The sequence below is a fragment of the Oncorhynchus nerka genome, linkage group LG20, assembly GCF_034236695.1.
Source record: "Oncorhynchus nerka isolate Pitt River linkage group LG20, Oner_Uvic_2.0, whole genome shotgun sequence".
In the NCBI taxonomy this organism is placed as follows: Eukaryota; Metazoa; Chordata; class Actinopteri; order Salmoniformes; family Salmonidae; genus Oncorhynchus; species Oncorhynchus nerka.
In genome coordinates, this window is record NC_088415.1 from 1,140,773 (window position 1) to 1,150,772 (window position 10,000).

Here is a 10,000-nt window from a genome sequence, read left to right on the forward strand (position 1 = left end):
GAGGTGAGGGGGGTGGGAGAGGTGAGGAGGGGGTGGGAGAGGTGAGGGGGTGGGAGAGGTGAGGAGGGGGGTGGGGGGAGGGGAGGGGGTGGGGAGGGGGTGGGAGAGGTGAGGAGGGGGGGAGGGGAGAGGTGAGGGAGGGGGAGGGGAGGGGGTGGGAGAGGTGAGGAGGGGGTGGGGAGGTGAGGAGGGGGTGGGAGAGGTGAGGAGGGGGGTGGGAGAGGTGTGGAGGGGGTGGGGAGGGGGTGGGAGAGGTGAGGAGGGGGTGGGAGAGGTGGGAGGAGGGGGTGGGGTGAGGGGGGGGGAGGTGGGGAGGGGGTGGGAGGTGGGGAGGGGGTGGGGAGGGGGTGGGAGGTGAGGAGGGGGTGGGAGAGGTGAGAGGGGGGGGAGAGGTGGGAGGAGGGGGTGGGAGAGGGAGGGGGTGGGAGAGGTGGGAGGGGGTGGGAGAGGTGAGGAGGGGGTGGGGAGGGGGGTGGGAGAGGTGAGGAGGGGGTGGGAGAGGTGGGAGGGGGTGGGGAGGTGAGGGAGGGGGTGGGAGAGGTGGGAGAGGTGGGGGGGTGGGGGAGGGGGTGGGAGAGGTGGGGGTGGGGAGGAGGGGTGGGAGAGGTGAGGAGGGGGTGGGGAGGGGGGTGGGAGGTGGGGGGTGGGAGAGGTGAGGAGGGGGTGGGAGAGGTGAGGAGGGGGGTGGGAGAGGTGAGGAGGAAGAGATTAGTTCATATTTTTACTGCCAAGTGTATGATGTTTGTGTGTGTCACCGAGTTGAGTTGTTTAAACTCACTCAAGTTGAGATATTCAATCAAGATATACCGTCGGGATATACTGTCGGGATATACGTTGAGATATACCGTTGAGATATACTGTCGGGATAAACTGTCGGGATATACTGTCGGGATATACCGTTGAGATATACCGTTGAGATATACCGTTGAGATATACTGTCGGGATATACCGTTGAGATATACTGTCGGGATATACCGTCGGGATATACCGTTGAGATATACTGTCGGGATATACCGTTGAGATATACCGTTGAGATATACTGTCGGGATATACTGTCGGGATATACTGTCGAGATATACTGTCGGGATATACTGTCGAGATATACTGTCGGGATATACTGTCGGGATATACCCTTGAGATATACCGTTGAGATATACCGTTGAGATATACCGTTGAGATATACTGTCGGGATATACTGTCGGGATATACTGTCGGGATATACTGTCGGGATATACCGTTGAGATATACCGTCGGGATATACCGTTGAGATATACTGTCGGGATATACTGTCGGGATATACCGTCGAGATATACCGTTGAGATATACCGTCGGGATATACCGTTGAGATATACTGTCGGGATATACTGTCGAGATATACTGTCGGGATATACCGTCGAGATATACCGTTGAGATATACTGTCGGGATATACTGTCGAGATATACTGTCGGGATATACTGTCGAGATATACTGTCGGGATATACTGTCGGGATATACCGTTGAGATATACTGTCGGGATATACCGTTGAGATATACTGTCGGGATATACCCTTGAGATATACCGTTGAGATATACCGTCGAGATATACTGTCGGGATATACTGTCGGGATATACCGTTGAGATATACCGTTGAGATATACTGTCGGGATATACTGTCGGGATATACCGTTGAGATATACCGTTGAGATATACCGTTGAGATATACTGTCGGGATATACCGTTGAGATATACTGTCGGGATATACCGTCGGGATATACCGTTGAGATATACTGTCGGGATATACCGTTGAGATATACCGTTGAGATATACTGTCGGGATATACTGTCGGGATATACTGTCGAGATATACTGTCGGGATATACTGTCGAGATATACTGTCGGGATATACTGTCGGGATATACCCTTGAGATATACCGTTGAGATATACCGTTGAGATATACTGTCGGGATATACTGTCGGGATATACTGTCGGGATATACCGTTGAGATATACTGTCGGGATATACCGTTGAGATATACTGTCGGGATATACTGTCGGGATATACCGTCGAGATATACCGTTGAGATATACCGTCGGGATATACCGTTGAGATATACTGTCGGGATATACTGTCGAGATATACTGTCGGGATATACCGTCGAGATATACCGTTGAGATATACTGTCGGGATATACTGTCGAGATATACTGTCGGGATATACCGTCGAGATATACCGTTGAGATATACTGTCGGGATATACTGTCGAGATATACTGTCGGGATATACTGTCGAGATATACTGTCGGGATATACTGTCGGGATATACCGTTGAGATATACTGTCGGGATATACCGTTGAGATATACTGTCGGGATATACCCTTGAGATATACCGTTGAGATATACCGTCGAGATATACTGTCGGGATATACCGTTGAGATATACCGTTGAGATATACTGTCGGGATATACTGTTGGGATATACCGTTGAGATATACCGTTGAGATATACCGTTGAGATATACCGTCGGGATATACCGTTGAGATATACTGTCGGGATATACCGTTGAGATATACTGTCGGGATATACCGTTGAGATATACCGTCGGGATATACTGTCGGGATATACCGTTGAGATATACCGTTGAGATATACTGTCGGGATATACTGTCGGGATATACTGTCGGGATATACCGTTGAGATATACCGTTGAGATATACCGTTGAGATATACTGTCGGGATATACCGTTGAGATATACTGTCGGGATATACCGTCGGGATATACCGTTGAGATATACTGTCGGGATATACCGTTGAGATATACCGTTGAGATATACTGTCGGGATATACTGTCGGGATATACTGTCGAGATATACTGTCGGGATATACTGTCGAGATATACCGTTGAGATATACCGTTGAGATATACCGTTGAGATATACTGTCGGGATATACTGTCGGGATATACTGTCGGGATATACCGTTGAGATATACCGCCGGGATATACCGTTGAGATATACTGTCGGGATATACTGTCGGGATATACCGTCGAGATATACCGTTGAGATATACCGTCGGGATATACCGTTGAGATATACTGTCGGGATATACTGTCGAGATATACTGTCGGGATATACCGTCGAGATATACCGTTGAGATATACTGTCGGGATATACTGTCGAGATATACTGTCGGGATATACTGTCGAGATATACTGTCGGGATATACTGTCGGGATATACCGTTGAGATATACTGTCGGGATATACCGTTGAGATATACTGTCGGGATATACCCTTGAGATATACCGTTGAGATATACCGTCGAGATATACTGTCGGGATATACTGTCGGGATATACCGTTGAGATATACCGTTGAGATATACTGTCGGGATATACTGTTGGGATATACCGTTGAGATATACCGTTGAGATATACCGTTGAGATATACCGTCGGGATATACCGTTGAGATATACTGTCGGGATATACCGTTGAGATATACTGTCGGGATATACCGTTGAGATATACTGTCGGGATATACCGTTGAGATATACCGTTGAGATATACCGTTGAGATATACCGTCGGGATATACCGTTGAGATATACCGTTGAGATATACCGTCGGGATATACCGTTGAGATATACTGTCGGGATATACCGTTGAGATATACCGTTGAGATATACCGTTGAGATATACCGTCGGGATATACCGTTGAGATATACTGTCGGGATATACCGTTGAGATATACCGTTGAGATATACCGTCGGGATATACCGTTGAGATATAAAGTCGGGATATACCGTTGAGATATACTGTCGGGATATACTGTCGAGATATACTGTCGGGATATACTGTCGGGATATACCGTTGAGATATACTGTCGGGATATACCGTTGAGATATACTGTCGGGATATACCCTTGAGATATACTGTTGAGATATACCGTCGAGATATACTGTCGGGATATACTGTCGGGATATACCGTTGAGATATACTGTCGGGATATACTGTTGAGATATACTGTCGGGATATACCCTTGAGATATACCGTCGGGATATACTGTCGGGATATACCGTTGAGATATACTGTTGGGATATACTGTCGAGATATACCGTTGAGATATACCGTTGAGATATACTGTCGGGATATACCGTTGAGATATACTGTCGGGATATACCGTTGAGATATACCGTCGAGATATACTGTCGGGATATACCGTTGAGATATACTGTCGGGATATACTGTCGGGATATACCGTCGAGATATACTGTCGAGATATACTGTCGGGATATACTGTTGAGATATACCGTCGGGATATACCGTTGAGATATACTGTCGGGATATACTGTTGAGATATACTGTCGGGATATACTGTTGAGATATACTGTCGGGATATACCGTTGAGATATACTGTCGGGATATACCGTTGAGATATACTGTCGGGATATACTGTTGAGATATACTGTCGGGATATACCCTTGAGATATACTGTCGGGATATACTGTCGGGATATACCGTCGAGATATACTGTCGGGATATACTGTCGGGATATACCCTTGAGATATACTGTCGGGATATACCGTTGAGATATATTGCCGGGATATACTGTCGGGATATACTGTCGGGATATACCGTCGAGATATACTGTCGGGATATACTGTTGAGATATACTGTCAGGATATACCGTTGAGATATACTGTCGGGATATACCGTTGAGATATACTGTCGGGATATACTGTCGAGATATACTGTCGGGATATACCCTTGAGATATACCGTTGAGATATACTGTCGGGATATACCGTTGAGATATACTGTCGGGATATACCGTTGAGATATACTGTCGGGATATACCGTTGAGATATACTGTCGGGATATACCGTTGAGATATACTGTCGGGATATACCGTTGAGATATACTGTCGGGATATACTGTCGAGATATACTGTCGGGATATACCCTTGAGATATACCGTTGAGATATACTGTCGGGATATACTGTCGGGATAGACCGTTGAGATATACTGTCGGGATATACTGTCGGGATATACCGGCGAGATATACTGTCGGGATATACCGCTGAGATATACTGTCGGGATATAGCGTTGGGGAATACTGTCGGGATATACTGTCGGGATATACCGTCGGGATATACCGTCGAGATATACTGTCGGGATATACTGTTGAGATATACTGTCGGGATATACTGTCGGGATATACCGTCGAGATATACTGTCCAGATAGAGGGTCGTAGTAGAGTCCAGTTAGAGGGTCGTAGTAGAGTCCAGATAGAGGGTCGTAGTAGAGTCCAGATAGAGTGTCGTAGTAGAGTCCAGTTAGAGGGTCGTAGCAGAGTCCAGATAGAGGGTCGTAGTAGAGTCCAGATAGAGGGTCGTAGTAGAGTCCAGATAGAGGGTCGTAGTAGAGTGTGTGTAACCTGTGAATTGGGGTCGTAGTAGAGTCCAGATAGAGGGTCGTAGTAGAGTGTGTGTTACCTGTGAATTGGGGTCGTAGTAGAGTCCAGATAGAGGGTCGTAGTAGAGTGTGTGTTACCTGTGAATTGGGGTCGTAGCAGAGTCCAGAGAGAGGGTCGTAGTAGAGTCCAGTTAGAGGGTCGTAGTAGAGTGTGTGTTACCTGTGAATTGGGGTCGTAGTAGAGTCCAGTTAGAGGGTCGTAGTAGAGTCCAGATAGAGAGTCGTAGCAGAGTCCAGATAGAGGGTCGTAGTAGAGTCCAGTTAGAGGGTCGTAGTAGAGTCCAGATAGAGGGTCGTAGTAGAGTCCAGTTAGAGGGTTGTAGCAGAGTCCAGTTAGAGGGTTGTAGCAGAGTCCAGTTAGAGGGTTGTAGCAGAGTCCAGATAGAGGGTCGTAGTAGAGTCCAGTTAGAGGGTCGTAGTAGAGTCCAGTTAGAGGGTCGTAGTAGAGTGTGTGTTACCTGTGAATTGGGGTCGTAGTAGAGTCCAGTTAGAGGGTCGTAGCAGAGTCCAGTGGGTTTACAGAGTCCAGATTGGGGTCGTAGGAGAGTCCAGTTAGAGGGTCATAGCAGAGTCCAGTTAGAGGGTTGTAGCAGAGTCCAGATAGAGGGTCGTAGGAGAGTCCAGTTAGAGGGTCGTAGTAGAGTCCAGATAGAGTCGTAGCAGAGTCCAGATAGAGGGTCGTAGTAGAGTCCAGATAGAGGGTCGTAGTAGAGTCCAGATAGAGGGTCGTAGTAGAGTCCAGTTAGAGGGTCGTAGTAGAGTCCAGATAGAGAGTCGTAGCAGAGTCCAGATAGAGGGTCGTAGTAGAGTCCAGATAGAGGGTCGTAGTAGAGTGTGTGTAACCTGTGAATTGGGGTCGTAGTAGAGTCCAGATAGAGGGTCGTAGTAGAGTTACCCAGAATAGAGGGTCGTAGTAGAGTCCAGATAGAGGGTCGTAGTAGAGTGTGTGTACCTGTGAATTGGGGTCGTAGTAGAGTCCGTAGTAGAGTCCAGTTAGAGGGTCGTAGTAGAGTGTGTGTTACCTGTGAATTGGGGTCGTAGCAGAGTCCAGATAGAGGGTCGTAGTAGAGTCCAGTTAGAGGGTCGTAGTAGAGTCCAGTTAGAGTGTCGTAGTAGAGTCCAGTTAGAGGGTCGTAGCAGAGTCCAGATAGAGGGTCGTAGTAGAGTCCAGATAGAGGGTCGTAGTAGAGTCCAGATAGAGGGTCGTAGTAGAGTGTGTGTAACCTGTGAATTGGGGTCGTAGTAGAGTCCAGATAGAGGGTCGTAGTAGAGTCCAGTTAGAGGGTCGTAGTAGAGTGTGTGTTACCTGTGAATTGGGGTCGTAGCAGAGTCCAGAGAGAGGGTCGTAGTAGAGTCCAGTTAGAGGGTCGTAGAGAGTGTGTGTTACCTGTGAATTGGGGTCAGTAGAGTCCAGTTAGAGGGTCGTAGTAGAGTCCAGATAGAGAGTCGTAGCAGAGTCCAGATAGAGGGTCGTAGTAGAGTCCAGTTAGAGGGTCGTAGTAGAGTCCAGATAGAGGGTAGAGGGTCAGTTAGAGGTTGTAGAGTCCAGTTAGAGGGTTGTAGCAGAGTCCAGTTAGAGGGTTGTAGCAGAGTCCAGTTAGAGGGTCGTAGTAGAGTCCAGTTAGAGGGTCGTAGTAGAGTCCAGTTAGAGGGTCGTAGTAGAGTGTGTGTTACCTGTGAATTGGGGTCGTAGTAGAGTCCAGTTAGAGGGTCGTAGTAGAGTGTGTGTTACCTGTGAATTGGGGTCGTAGTAGAGTCCAGTTAGAGGGTCGTAGCAGAGTCCAGTTAGAGGGTTGTAGCAGAGTCCAGATAGAGGGTCGTAGGAGAGTCCAGTTAGAGGGTCATAGTAGAGTCCAGATAGAGTCGTAGCAGAGTCCAGATAGAGGGTCGTAGTAGAGTCCAGATAGAGGGTCGTAGTAGAGTCCAGATAGAGGGTCGTAGTAGAGTCCAGTTAGAGGGTCGTAGTAGAGTCCAGTTAGAGGGTCGTAGTAGAGTCCAGATCGAGGGTCATAGTAGAGTCCAGATAGAGGGTCGTAGTAGAGTCCAGTTAGAGGGTCGTAGTAGAGTCCAGTTAGAGGGTCGTAGTAGAGTCCAGATCGAGGGTCATAGTAGAGTCCAGTTAGAGGGTCGTAGTAGAGTCCAGATAGAGGGTCGTAGTAGAGTCCAGATAGAGGGTCGTAGTAGAGTGTGTGTAACCTGTGAATTGGGGTCGTAGTAGAGTCCAGATAGAGGGTCGTAGTAGAGTGTGTGTTACCTGTGAATTGGGGTCGTAGTAGAGTCCAGATAGAGGGTCGTAGTAGAGTGTGTGTTACCTGTGAATTGGGGTCGTAGCAGAGTCCAGAGAGAGGGTCGTAGTAGAGTCCAGTTAGAGGGTCGTAGTAGAGTGTGTGTTACCTGTGAATTGGGGTCGTAGCAGAGTCCAGAGAGAGGGTCGTAGTAGAGTCCAGTTAGAGGGTCGTAGTAGAGTGTGTGTTACCTGTGAATTGGGGTCGTAGTAGAGTCCAGTTAGAGGGTCGTAGTAGAGTCCAGTTAGAGGGTCGTAGTAGAGTCCAGATAGAGAGTCGTAGCAGAGTCCAGATAGAGAGTCGTAGCAGAGTCCAGATAGAGGGTCGTAGTAGAGTCCAGAGAGAGGGTCGTAGTAGAGTCCAGATAGAGGGTCGTAGTAGAGTCCAGTTAGAGGGTCGTAGTAGAGTCCAGATAGAGGGTCGTAGTAGAGTCCAGTTAGAGGGTTGTAGCAGAGTCCAGTTAGAGGGTTGTAGCAGAGTCCAGTTAGAGGGTTGTAGCAGAGTCCAGATAGAGGGTCGTAGTAGAGTCCAGTTAGAGGGTCGTAGTAGAGTGTGTGTTACCTGTGAATTGGGGTCGTAGTAGAGTCCAGTTAGAGGGTCGTAGTAGAGTGTGTGTTACCTGTGAATTGGGGTCGTAGTAGAGTCCAGTTAGAGGGTCGTAGTAGAGTCCAGATAGAGGGTCGTAGTAGAGTGTGTGTTACCTGTGAATTGGGGTCGTAGTAGAGTCCAGATAGAGGGTCGTAGTAGAGTGTGTGTTACCTGTGAATTGGGGTCGTAGTAGAGTCCCGTAGTAGAGTCCAGATAGAGGGTCGTAGTAGAGTACCCGTAGTAGAGTCCAGATAGAGGGTCGTAGTAGAGTGTGTGTTACCTGTGAATTGGGGTCGTAGTAGAGTCCAGATAGAGGGTCGTAGTAGAGTGTGTGTTACCTGTGAATTGGGGTCGTAGTAGAGTCCAGATAGAGGGTCGTAGTAGAGTGTGTGTTACCTGTGAATTGGGGTCGTAGTAGAGTCCAGATAGAGGGTCGTAGTAGAGTCCAGTTAGAGGGTTGTAGCAGAGTCCAGATAGAGGGTCGTAGCAGAGTCCAGATAGACGGTCGTAGTAGAGTCCAGATAGAGGGTCGTAGTAGAGTCCAGATAGATGGTCGTAGTAGAGTCCAGATAGTGGGTCGTAGTAGAGTGTGTGTTACCTGTGAATTGGGGTCGTAGTAGAGTCCAGTTAGAGGGTCGTAGTAGAGTCCAGTTAGAGGGTCGTAGTAGAGTCCAGTTAGAGGGTCGTAGCAGAGCCCAGATAGACGGTCGTAGTAGAGTCCAGATAGAGGGTCGTAGTAGAGTGTGTGTTACCTGTGAATTGGGGTCTTAGTAGAGTCCAGATAGAGGGTCGTAGTAGAGTCCAGATAGAGGGTCGTAGTAGAGTCCAGATAGAGGGTCGTAGTAGAGTGTGTGTTACCTGTGAATTGGGGTCGTAGTAGAGTCCAGTTAGAGGGACGTAGCAGAGTCCAGTTAGAGGGTCGTAGCAGAGTCCAGTTAGAGGGTCGTAGTAGAGTCCAGATAGAGGGTCGTAGTAGAGTCCAGATAGAGGGTCGTAGTAGAGTGTGTGTTACCTGTGAATTGGGGTCGTAGTAGAGTCCAGTTAGAGGGACGTAGCAGAGTCCAGTTAGAGGGTCGTAGCAGAGTCCAGATAGAGGGTCGTAGTAGAGTGTGTGTTACCTGTGAATTGGGGTCGTAGTAGAGTCCAGATAGAGGGTCGTAGTAGAGTCCAGATAGAGGGTCGTAGTAGAGTGTGTGTTACCTGTGAATTGGGGTCGGTAGAGTCCAGATAGAGGGTCGTAGTAGAGTGTGTTACCCGTAGTAGAGTCCAGATAGAGGGTCGAGTAGAGTGTGTGTTACCTGTGAATTGGGGTCGTAGTAGAGTCCAGATAGAGGATCGTAGTAGAGTGTGTGTTACCTGTGAATTGGGGGATAGAGTCCAGATTCGTAGTAGTCCAGTTAGAGGGTTGTAGCAGAGTCCAGATAGAGGGTCGTAGCAGAGTCCAGATAGGTGGCTCGTAGTAGAGTCCAGATAGAGGGTCGTAGTAGAGTCCAGATAGATGGTCGTAGTAGAGTCCAGATAGTGGGTCGTAGTAGAGTGTGTGTTACCTGTGAATTGGGGTCGTAGTAGAGTCCAGTTAGAGGGTCGTAGTAGAGTCCAGTTAGAGGGTCGTAGTAGAGTCCAGTTAGAGGGTCGTAGCAGAGCCCAGATAGACGGTCGTAGTAGAGTCCAGATAGGGTCCAGTA

General features: G+C 48.3%; 1 protein-coding gene across 1 annotated transcript in view; it reads right to left on the reverse strand.

Moving 5' to 3' along the window:
- LOC115126698 (RNA-binding protein 10-like) overlaps positions 1–10,000 on the reverse strand; it is a 93,541-nt gene that overhangs the window by 29,513 nt on the left and 54,028 nt on the right. The window lies entirely within an intron of this gene.